Source organism: Bison bison, unplaced genomic scaffold, assembly GCF_000754665.1.
Source record: "Bison bison bison isolate TAMUID 2011002044 unplaced genomic scaffold, Bison_UMD1.0 scf7180017864115, whole genome shotgun sequence".
NCBI lineage: Eukaryota > Metazoa > Chordata > Mammalia > Artiodactyla > Bovidae > Bison > Bison bison.
Window position 1 is genome coordinate 186,492 of NW_011494687.1, and position 12,972 is coordinate 199,463.

The following is a 12,972-nucleotide window of genomic DNA, read 5'->3' on the forward strand; positions in this document are numbered from 1 at the left end:
ATGAAAAATTACACAGCAATAACAACATTCATCCTTGTGGGACTAACCAATTACCCGAATCTAAAGATTCTGCTGTTCATCTTTTTGCTTCTAACCTACCTTTTGAGTGTTGCTGGGAACCTGATCATCATCACTCTCACTCTGGTAGATCCTCACCTCAAAACACCCATGTATTTTTTCCTCCGGAATTTCTCCATCTTGGAAGTGTCATTCACAACCGTCTGCATTCCCAGATTCCTCTACACAATGGCATCTGGGGACAACACTGTTACCTACAATGCATGTGCCACTCAATTATCTTTTGTTGTTATCCTGGCTGTGACTGAGTTTTTTATTCTGACGGCCATGTCCTATGACCGCTACGTGGCCATCTGCAAACCCCTGCATTACACGACCATCATGAACAACATGGTCTGCATTAAGTTCCTCATTGGCTGTTACATGATTGCTCTAATCATCGTCCTGCCACCATTTGGCATGGGCTTTGAGCTTGAGTTTTGTGACTCTAATGTCATAGATCACTTTGGCTGTGATGCTGCTCCCATCCTGAAGATTACTTGCTCAGACACAGAGTTCCTAGAGCGATTCGTCTTGGTCCTGGCTGCACTGATGCTCCTGTTCACCTTGGTGTGTGTAATCATGTCCTATACATAGATCATCAGGACCATTCTCAGATTCCCTTCTGCGCAGCAAAGGAAAAGGGCTTTTTCTACATGTTCTTCCCATTTAATTGTGGTTTCCGTTACTTATGGAACCTGCATCTTCATCTATATTAATCCACATGCAAAAGAAGGGGTAGCTATTAATAAAGTGGTGTCAGTTCTTACCACCTCTGTTGCACCAGTAATGAATCCTTTCATTTATACTCTGAGGAACAAACAAGTGGTACAAGCTTTCAAAGACATGATCAAAAGAGTTGCATCATATTTCAAAGGACTAAAATGATTACTGAGTACAAAAAAAAAAAAAATGTAAAAGTAGTCCTTGGGATTCGTTCATTTTTCTCTAATGGTATATTAGCCGTGGTTTTATACATCACAACCTCATTCTGTTACACGTACTACCTACCATTAATATATGTATTGATAATCCTTTTAGCTCAACCTATCTCCAGGAATACATGGGGGAAATTCTCTGTAAATATTTATAACCATATGTCTGTTACTTACAGAACCAAGAAATGTAGGCAATATCAATGTACTATTATATTGGTGCTCAGCTACTCCTCTTTTACTGACTGATATGTCCTAAGCTGAGTCCCAGATCTCCCAGGAGCAGCAGTGACAGTGGTTTCACTGGTGTATGAATATGTCTGACCTCACTGTATACATTAAATAATGTGAATTTCTGTGAAAATATGTACTTTGCACATATGTTAAATATGTGAATATCAATTATACCTCAATAAAGCTGTCTTCAAAAGGGAAAATTATTTGTGAAGTCATATGCACAGGTTTATTTCCTTCTAGGATATACTTTCTGTCAAGTATGTGCTTGTTTGCCACTTTGATATTGATGACTATATCTCTAAGACAACATATTATCGTAATTAACTACAACACCTTAAGGCTTTTTTCTTAATAGATGATCAGACTCTAATCTTAAAAATGTGAAAAAAAATAATAAATCTTCTAGATGAAAACTAGAAGAATATTCCCATGATCTAGGGGCAAAGAATTTTTTTTATTGGAATATAGTTGATTAACAATGTTGTGTTAGTTTCAGGTGTACAGCAAAGTGATTCAGTTATACATATGCTGTGGTTGTTGTTTTAGCTGCTTAGTCATGTCCGAGTCTAGTGCAGCGGGTTGCCATTTCCTTCACCACCAGTTATACATATACATGTATCTATTTTTTTCTAATCTTTTCTAATTATTTTCCCATTTAGGTTATTACAGAATATGGAGCAGATTTCCAAGTGGCTAAAGAATATTTTTTAAACTAAAAACAGAAAACATTAATCATTTTTTTAAAAGCCTAAAAAATAACTTTTTTTAAAGTATGGTAAACTGAAATATTTTACAGTTAGGAAGATTCCATTCATCAAGAAACATTAGAGAATGAAAGGCAGATATATGAGTCTAGAAGAGTATTCAGATAAATGTGGGAATATGAATTTTCCCTGGATTTCTTATGGTTCCTGTAAAATGTTAATTCTTTTGGTTGGCATTTGGGAATGCTAATTGGCAGTTGGGAATGCCAATTCCCAACTCTTATCCTGCCTTAAGAATTAGGTCTACAGCCATTTGACTAGTTAATTGCTCTGATCCAAAAAGATAATAATAAATTTCTATCTCCCCTAGCAAGTCAAATGGTTACAGCCAAAGACTGTCTTTAGGTTAAACACCAAGGTTCCAGGAAGACTAGAATCGTTTCCCTAATTATTTTACACATCAAGGAAGAAGGAAACTCAGGAACTTGGCTGCCATCTCTAAATTGTAAAAGCTAAGACCTGCATGGATCTATCTGACTCCTGGAGACATTTTATTTACCTATCAAATGGCTAAAGAGAAGACCCTTTCTGGAAGGGAGCGGACAACTGCCTCCTTTTCCTTTGTAAGCAGACAATTATTTCTCCTCATCTATTGCCTATGGGTTTCCCAGGTGGCGCTAGTGGTAAAGAACCCATCTGCCAATGCCAGAGATATAGGAGAAGCAAGTTTGATCCCTGGGTTGGGAAGATTCCCCAGCAGGAGGGCATGGCAACCCACTCCAGTATTCTTGCCTGGAAAATCCCATGGACAGAGGAGCCTGGCAGGCTACAGTCCATGGGGTCGCACAGAGTCAGACACGACTGAAGCGACTTAGCATGCATGCATTGCCTGTGGGTTTAGAATTGCTCACACAGGATATCTGACTTGGCTGTCATCATGTCACCGCAGTGATTAGACTTAGGGTGAGGAGATCTAATATGCTTATTATTTATTTGTGTTAGTCACTCAGTCACGTCTAACTCTTTGAGACCCCAAGGACTGTAGCCCACCAGGTTCCTCTGTCCTGTGGGCTAATAAAGGTTTACTAATAAAGGTTGAATCAGATGCACTTTCTTAAGATCAGAGGATTACATAGCTACTCACCAAATGTTGAAAATGTTAGTCATTCAGGCATGTCCCAACTCTTTGCGACCCCAGGGACTGTAGCCTGCCAGTCTCCTCTGTCCATGAGATTTCCCAGGCAAGAATACTGGAGTGGGTTGCCATTACCTTCTCCAGGAGATCACCCCAACCCAACCCAGGGATCAAACTGGAGTCTTCTGCATTGCAGGGGGATTCTTTACTGTCTGAAACACGAGGAAAGCCCCATATTTATTTACTGAGAGGTAAATAAGCAGGTCAGGAAGCAACAGTTAGAACTGGACATGGAACAACAGACTGGTTCCAAATAGAAAAAGGAGTACATCAAGGCTGTATGATGTCACCCTGCTTATTTAACTTATATGCGCAATACATCATAAGAAATGCTGGGCTGGATGAAGCACAAGCTGGAATCAAGATTCCTGGGAGAAGTATCAATAACCTCAGATATACAGATGACACCACCCTTATGGAAGAAAGTGAAGAAGAACTAAAGAGCCTCTTGATATAAGTGAAAGAGAAGAGTGAAAAAGTTGGCTTAAAGCCCAACATTCAGAAAACGAAGATCATGGCATCTGGTCCTATCACTTCATGGCAAATAGATGGAGAAACAGTGGAAACAGTGTCAGACTTTATTTTTCTGGGCTCCAAAATCACTTGCAGATGGTGATTGCAGCCATGAAATTAAAAGACGCTTACTCCTTGGAAGGAAAGTTATGACCAACCTAGACAGTATATTCAAAAGTAGAGACTACTTTGCCAACAAAGATCTGTCTCGTCAAGGCTATGATTTTTCCAATAGTCATGTATGGATGTGAGAGTTGGACTATAAAGAAAGCTGAGTGCCAAAAAATTGATGCTTTTGAACTGTGGTGCTGGAGATGACTCTTGAGAGTCTCTTGGACTGCAAGGAGATCCAACCAGTCCATCCTAAAGGAAATCAGTCCTGAATATTCATTGGAAGGACTGATGTTGAAGCTGAAACTCCAATACTTTGGCCACCTAATGCGAAGAGCTGACTCATTTGAGAAGACCTTGATGCTAGGAAAGATTGAAGGCAGGAGGAGAAGGGGACGACAGAGGATGAGATGGTTGGATGGCATCATCGACTCAATGGGCGTGAGTTTGAGTAAACTCTGGGAGTTGGTGATGAACAGCGAGGCCTGGCATGCTGTGGTTCATGGGGTCACAAAGAGTAGGATACAAATGAGTGACTGAACTGAACTGACCTGACCTGAGAGGTAAATAATAAGAAATCTGCCTCTGATCTTGAATACCTCGGTGTACATTTAAGAATAAAATTAATAGAAATAAATATTTAAAAATCAACAATAAAATAGTATTATATTCCATACTTTAGTTTCAATTTAAAGTTACTGTGTATAACATCAACATACAAAAATCAGTTGTATTGTCTATATGTCAAAAACAAACCAGTAGAAGATGAAACTAAAATAAGACTTCATTTACAAATCAAATAGTGGTGAATGAATATATGCAAGATTTATCAGAGAAAAAGATAACATTCTATTTGCAGATATTTTAAAGATTCAAATAAATGGCTGTACCATACTTATGGGCTAGAAAACAAAACATCTTAAAGATACCAATTTTCACAAGTTTACTATAGATATAATGCAACCTCAGTAAGGATTTCATAGATTTTTTGTGTAATACTTGATAGGCAAAATTTCTGCTGAGTTACAAAGGATAAAAAATAATGACACACTCTAAAAGAAGGGTAACAAAATGAAATTATCAGAGATCACTAATTATTCTAAAGTGAAAAAGTGAAAGTTGCTCAGTCATGTCCAACTCTTTGCAATCCAGTCCATGGAACTCTCTAAGCCAGAATACTGGAGTGGGTAGCCTTTCCCTTCTCCAGGGGATCTTCCCAACCCAAGGATTGAACCCAGGTCTCCGGCATTTTGGGCAGATTCCTTACCAGCTGAGCTATGAGGGAAGCCCTAGTTAATTAAGACAGCATATTATTTTTGTAGAAATAGACAAATATTTCTACAATGGAAGACAATGGAAGATAATTGAACTTAGAAACTGACTCATATGTATGTGAACCCTTAATTTATAATAAAGTTATCACTAAAATGGAAAAGGACAGTCTTAACAGCAAACAACTCTGGGAATATTTTATGTCTATATGGGAAAAAGTGAAATTGGATATCAATTACAGAAGAAATCAATTCCAAATGAATTATAGACATAAACCTGAAAGTCAAAAAATTAAAGAAGATTATATAGAAGAATATTTTCATGGAAGTGGGTTAGGGAAAAATTTTCTTAACTTAGGTACAACAAAAAAATTGATAAATTTTTAAATTGATAAATTTGACTGCATTAAAATTAAGAATCTGTTCACAAACGAAAATCATTAACAGAGCAAAAAATAGTAAGATATCTGCAACTCAATACCAAAAAGTATTTATCTTCAGAATATATAAAGAATTCCAACATATCAATAGAGAAAAGACAGATAGCCCAATGGGAAAAAAGTGAGCAAGAGACTGGAAAAAGGACTTCAAAAAAGAGAAATATAAATGGCTAATATTGCTATAGAAAATTCTTCACCTACACTAATAATCATGGAAAAAGCAAATTAAGATCACATGAGTTCAACATCACATAATCAGATAGGTAAACGTGGACAATCTGAAGTCCAAGTAAGGAAGCTATGGAGCAGAGAGCAATTGGATATTGCAAACAATTCAACCACTTTGAAATCAATTCAGCATTACTATTACAGTTGAAATAATACATACCCAATAACCAAGCAATTCCACTTGTGGAATACATGTGTCAGTAGAACTGTGCATTTCATAGTGTTTCCAAAATGAAAAATAAATCCCTGCTAACTAAATGAATGAATGGTGGCAGATTCATACAATGGAATGCTGCTGCTGCTAAGTCACTTCAGTCGTGTCCGACTCTGTGTGACCCCATAGATGGCAGCCCACCAGGCTCCCCCGTCCCTGGGATTCTCCAGGCAAGAACACTGGAGTGGGTTGCCATTTCCTTCTCCAATGCAGGAAAGTGAAAAGTGAAAGTGAAGTCACTCAGTTGTGTCCAACTCTTTGCAACCCCATGCACTGTAGCCCACCAGGCTCCCCCATCCATGGGATTTTCCAGGCAAGAGTACTGGAGTGGGGTGCCATTGCCTTCTCCGATACAATGGAATATTATAATGCAAATGAATGAGTCACAGCTATCAGCAGCAACACAAATGAACTGTATGCATAAAACTGAACAAAAGTGAGACACGAAGGAATACATACAATGTAATTCCATTTTTATAAAGGTTGAAACAGGCAACACAAAACTATATTGTTTAAGGATCCATAAAGTAATAAAATTGTAAATGTAAGAAATTTAATTTGTTGAAATTTTCTCATATATAAATGGAGATACAAATAAATCCAGATTCAAAAGATTTCTGAAATAATTGAAGAAGTTAATCCATGTAACAGACTCACCCCCTGCTTAAAAAGAAGTAGAGATCACTTAATAGTTATTCATAATTTTCTCCTTGGCCTTGCTATTAATGTTCGTGGTGTTAGTATTGCCATTGATTTTTTATCTTTTGAAATCTCTGAGAACACAAACATTTATCCAAAATGAAGTTTCTCACAGCATATGTTTTTTTCCTTTTTGAGTATAATCTTTGTACTTCATTCTTATAATATCTTACAATATCAAAAAGATGAACAAGAAGAAAAAAATGGACCGAAAATAAGATAATATTTGATTATATTTGGGGGTAGGTGGTGGATGAATGACAATCATAATTTGAGAGATGGCTTAATTTCTAATGAATTTAGAAGTACTGTACAGGGCCACTCACACTCCTACAAATGAAAGAGCCCCTAATTGTGCTGATTTTAGAAAAATGACTCACAAAGTATTTTCAGAATGTAGGGCTCTTCAATGACCCTCAAATTGTGTCACCAATGTGGTAGCATGTTTCAGTGATAACCAAGTGGTAATTTTTCTAACCATCTTCAAACGTCTCATCTCGTTACTCTCATCTTCTCTCTCAGATTCTTAGGCTGTAGCTGACTCTCTCACTGTACCTTTTTTTTTTTTTTTTTTGGTCTTTTTTCCCAAATATATTGAAATATAATTGACATGTAATATTGAGTAACTTTAAGATGTACAGTGTGATAATTTGATACTCTCATTGTACTTTTAACATAGTCTCTTTGGCCCTTCTTCTCTCAAATATGTGTCCACAACTTGCTCACAAAGTTGTCAACAATTGATGCTCATTAACACCTCTGAACTTGAGTCCACAGGGCACCTTGAGCTTCTTAGGGAAATTGATCCCCATGTGCATTCTCTAAAAGGAACAGATAAAACCTGGGTCACTGTTGATAACACAGGATCCGCAAAGAAGTCCATATCTTGGCTTCTAAGGAGAGCAACATAATTTATCACAGATCAGAAAATTTAGGGTATTTTCAGTATGATCAGTCCCCCTTTTTAATCATATCACTGCTACTTTTTACAGTTTTTTAGTATGCTATTTTGCCCCTGTTAAGTAGAACCTTGTCTCTCAAGAACTGAAGTTTAATCTAATTTGAATTATTTGAAGTAATAGAGAAAATAATTCTCTTACTATGTAGTTAAGCCTTATAAGTTTGAGTACTTCCATGAAAGAGCATGGCAGGATAAGGCAAGACAATACAAATAAATTATGCTAATTTTTTGCTCTTTGTGGACTCATATGTGAATCTCACCTTTGATTCATCTTTTAGTATCAACCAGGTAAACAGACCACCACAGTCATTCAAACTGTGAACAGTATAAGCCCTTTTTTTTTTTTTCATGGTTGCATCACCAAGCTTTATTTTATTTATTTTTGTTGTTGTTGGTTGATTTTTTTTAAGTTTTTTTTTTAACTTTATAATATTGTATTGGTTTTGCCATATATCAAAATGAATCCACCACAGGTATACATGTGTTCCCCATCCTGAACCCTCCTCCCTCCTCCCCAGTATAAGCCCTTTATGTTTCTAGTTTCCAAAATCACTGATGGAATCATTAGTGGACATAGACCATGAAATTTTACCATTGTGAAATTCGGAAAGAAAATGTAAAGCCACTGTTAAAAATTTCAGGTGAGTACAACCAAGGAAATAAGATCCAGATCTGAGAAAACCAGATTCAGGTTTCACCTTACCTGGTCTCTCAATATTCATGTATGGCCGTAATGGGATATCAGTGATGTCTGAAAGTATATGACTTTTCTAACTAACCATACAGGTTGATTAAAGGATCCTTTAAAATGTCCTTTGCCACAAGAATATTTTTAACCAGATAAGGCTACAGGTGCAAAAATCTGTAACTATCAAGTTTGCCTTCCTTAGTGACTACCAGTGTATCTACAAAGAACAACTATAACCAATAATACTGGCATCAATTTCCTCATTTCTGTGCTCTGTGAACAGTGGAAACATGTATTTTTGAGATTTATAACCAGCCTCTATTCCTAGATACCATTCAGCAGTCTTCAAAACTTTGAACAAAATCCATTCTGGGAGCTATGTCCTATGACTGCCACAATATCTCTCTCCCCAGTTGTATGCCGAATTAATGCCCAGAAGACTCTGGCAATGAAGTGTAAGTGAAAAGTGAAAGTGTTAGTCACTCAATCATGTCCAAATCTTTGCAAACGCCATGGACTGTAGCCTGCCAGTTTCCTCTATCCATGGAATTCTCCAGGCAAGAATATTAGAGTGGGTTGCCATTCCCTTCTCCAGGGGATCTTTCTGACCCAGGGATCAAACCCAGGTCCCTTGTATTACAGGCAAATTCTTTGCCATCTGAGCCACCAGGGAAGCCCATAAAGCATAAGGCTTAATGCATATCAATACAATTTAGTGATGGCCCAAGCCTGGACATAGGAAAAAACTTATGGTATAAAATGATAGCATCCTGAAACAGTCTCATAATCTTAAAAGCCAAATAGACATTTATCCAAAAAAAAACTCAGGAATATAGCAAAAACAAACAGCTTTGGATTTGGGGTTTATAGCATTGCCTGTACTGAGAGAATTTCCACAGGTTACTTTAAAGAGGAAACCAGGCAACTAGACTGTGAAGGAGATGAGGGTCAGCTACATATATGATGAAGTATCAGGTAGTGTATGAAGGGGAACACAAAAAGAAGAGAAAAGAAGAACAAAGAGAAAAATTTATACCAAGAACATAGAAGTAAAAAAGACATAGAGAACTCAAATCAGATAAAATTATTTAAATGTAGGAAACTTATGAATATTTTATAAATAAAGACAGGTATAGACAGAGTCATTCTTGTGTGACATGTCTGTGTTAAGAACCCAGGAATAGGAGAAATGACAAAAGCTTTATTAATTGAACCAATATTTTATGTTTTGGTGTTTTTACTCCATTATATGAATTCTCTATGCAAATCATTCCTGTGTGTATTTTAGATCATTCTTTGTGTTTAATCAATTTTATTCATGTTTTAATGTGAAAATATTGATCCATTAAAATATTCACTTGCCAAAAAAGAGCTTTATGAATGAAGCCACTTACATAGGAACCCTGGGTCTTCCAATGATCCATCCCTAGTCCAGTGGGATGCCACTTCAGGCCAATTTGGATGAAGAGTTGATCATATGACCTGATTCTGTTGGTTCCAATTAACTTCATTTGTCCTAGCCTGAGAAACTCCAGTTTTCATCACTGACCTTCCCTTTTCCCTTTAGATCTACTGAAGGTCAACAATGAAAACCAAACCACATTTACTGAGTTTATTCTGTTGGGCCTCACAAATCAACATGAACCCAGGTGGTGATATTCATCTTTCTGTTCCTCGCCTACTTGCTAAGCATCTTAGGAAATCTGACTATCATCATGCTCACTCTGGTAGTCCCTCACCTCAAGACTCCCATGTGTTTCTTCCTCCGGAATTTCTCCTTCTTAGAAGTTTCTTTCACATCCATTTTTATTTCCAGGCTTCTGACCAGCTTGACAACAGGAAATAAAGTCATCAGCTTTGCTGGCTGCCTGACTCAGTATTTTTTTGCTATACTCCTTGGGGCAACAGAGTTTTACCTCCTGACTTCTATGTCCTATGACCACTATGTGGCCATCTGCAAACCCCTGCATTACCTGACCATCATGAGCAGCAGAGTCTGCATACAACTGGTGTTCTGCTCCTGGCTAGCCCTGGGAGCCCTGGCTATCTTGCCACCAATTATCCTGAAAAGCCAGATGGGTTTCTGTGCCTCCAATGTTCTGAATCAATATTATTGTGACTATAGACCCCTCCTAGAGGTTGCCTGCTCAGACACAAGCCTTTTAGAATTAATAGTCATCTTCTTAGCTGTTTTGACTCTGGTGGTTACTCTTTTGCTGGTGACACTTTCTTATACATATATTATCAGGACCATTCTGAGGATTACTTCTGCCCAGCAAAGGACAAAGGCTTCTGCCACTTGTTCCTCCCACATGATTGTCACCTCACTCTCTTATGGCAGCTGCATCTTTTTATACATGAACCCATCACCAAAAAAGGAGGGAATTTCGACAAGGAAATATCTCTGCTCATGACTTCAGTTAGCCCTTTGTTGAACCCCTTTATTTATACCCTAAAGAATCAGCAGGTGAATCAAGCTTTTAAGAACACCATTAAAAAATTACAAAATTTTAATAATCAGAATTTATTATTTTAATTAGTAAAATTAACAAATAATTGAGTTAATACATATCTAATAAGTGTTGACTATGTTTCAAGGGATATTCTGGGCATTGAGAATAGAAATACAAGAAACATAGCTCCCAAATTTCTAAGAACCTCCAGGCCAGTATCATAGAGAGATATAAAAACATATAAATTATAATGAAACTTAATAAATGCTATTACAAAGAAATAAATGAGATGCCATAAAAAATGATTTGAAACAACTTTGCTCTTGATATCATGATTTCTCACTTGTGAGACATTTGATTTCTCACTTTTGAGACATTTGAGAGGCAAAAATGGTGTATAATGGGAACAGAAGGAGGATATTAATTTAGAGTGAATGGTAGGAGCCCAGTAGTGAAGATATTTATTGCACATTTAAGAGTTAACTAAGTGTTACTGAGCCAAGAGAAATTATAAGAAAGTAATATATCAATTTTGCTTTATGAGGAATATAATAAAGCAGTGAATAAATTAACTTTTACATACAAGATGAGTGACAAGCAATTACTCAAGAATAGCATTCAAGCAAACAATAGTAAAGGTTTCATTATGGTCCATAAGATAGAGAGAACGGACACAATTACAATCTCAATCCAAGCAATGTAGTGGACAGAGATGAGAAAGTTTTCCAGCATGGAAGACTGCATGGTTGATAAAGCCATAAATCAAATGGAGGATTCAAGAGAAAAACATTTGTCAGCTTAATACTCACAAGTTATATTTAATCAAGTTTGTTTTGAAACACAGATGAAAAAATAAATGTATGAGAAGTATTTGTTTATCAGTGTGCCAATGGACTCAGCTTTAGGACATGTGAAATATAAGATTAATTTAAAGGTAAATTTGAGCAAGCTATCCAAGGAACAAGTGAGGTTTGGACATAAATGTCTGGCTTTTATCTCAGAGTGATTGAAGAGCACAGACTTAGGAAACAGTCTGAAAAATAGTTTCTAATCAAGGATATTATGAAATAAAGTCTGCCAATAGTAGCCATCAGAGAGATGAAAGAGGAGGAAGAGGAAGGAGACAGTGGAAAGGAAAGAAGGGAAGGAGAAAGGAAAAAAGGGAGAAAGGAAATAAAGAGATATTATAGAAAAGGAAGTAAAACGTCCCCCTGGAAGTCAGAAATTATAGGCTTAAAAATTGTCAGAAGTGGAAGCAAAACAGTTGAATTGGCAGTGTTAAAAAGGTTCACTATACCTTCAAAGTTTTATAAGTGAAGTTCAAAATTATTTCAGTCTAGTAATGCCAGTCAACTAGAGGTCATGTAGAGAAGGAAAAGACTTGTCATACCTAATTTAAAAAGAAATTAAAGTTTTAGACATGCAAGGTAGACGCTGAAGGAAATAATGAGAACAATAAAAATCTTGAATCTACTTGCCTGGCAAGTGGAAGCATTCCACTGTGCCTCTTTTCATAATAATAATCCACCATCTGTGCTGTTTGATATTTTCCTTAGAATTAGTGTCTTATGATTTCTTCTGAAATGCTTCCTCAGTTGTGTTTTTTAAATTTATTTCTAATTGGAGGATAGTTGATTTCTGCCATACAACAACATTAACCAGCCATAACTGTACATATGTCCCCTGCCTCTTGAATCTTCCTCCCCTCCACCCCCATCCCACCCTTCTAGGTTGTCACCTAGCACTGGATACAGATCCCTATGTTATACATCAATTGTATTTTAAAGGCACAGGTGGGAGACTGTGAACATTTTAAAGAAATTAGCTTCATCACTCAGTCATGTCCAATTCTTTTGCAACCTCATGGACTGTAGCCGGCCAGGCTCCTCTGTCTATGGAATTTTCCAGGCAAGAATAATGGAGTGGGTTGCCATTTCCTTCTTCAATAAATACAAGTGATACCATACAATTACATCATTTTCTTGAACAGCTTTTTTAATTGTCTCAAATCAAATCAGATCAGATCAGTCACTCAGTCATGTCCGACTCTTTGCGACCCCATGAATCCCAGCAGGCCAGGCCTCCCTGTCCATCACCAACTCCCGGAGTTCGCCCAGACTCAGGTCCATCGAGTCAGTGATGCCATCCAGCCATCTCATCCTCTTGTCTTCCCCTTCTCCTCCTGCCCCCAATCTTTCCCATCATCAGAGTCTTTTTCAAATGGTGAAGAGTCAACTCTTCGCATGAGGTGGCCAAAGTATTGGAG

General features: G+C 37.1%; 2 pseudogenes; both read left to right on the forward strand.

Annotated features, from left to right (window-relative positions):
* LOC104988142 lies at positions 1-945 on the forward strand (annotated as a pseudogene).
* A 7,200-nt stretch (positions 946-8,145) lies between these two features.
* LOC104988143 lies at positions 8,146-10,750 on the forward strand (annotated as a pseudogene).
* The last annotated feature ends 2,222 nt before the right edge of the window (positions 10,751-12,972 follow it).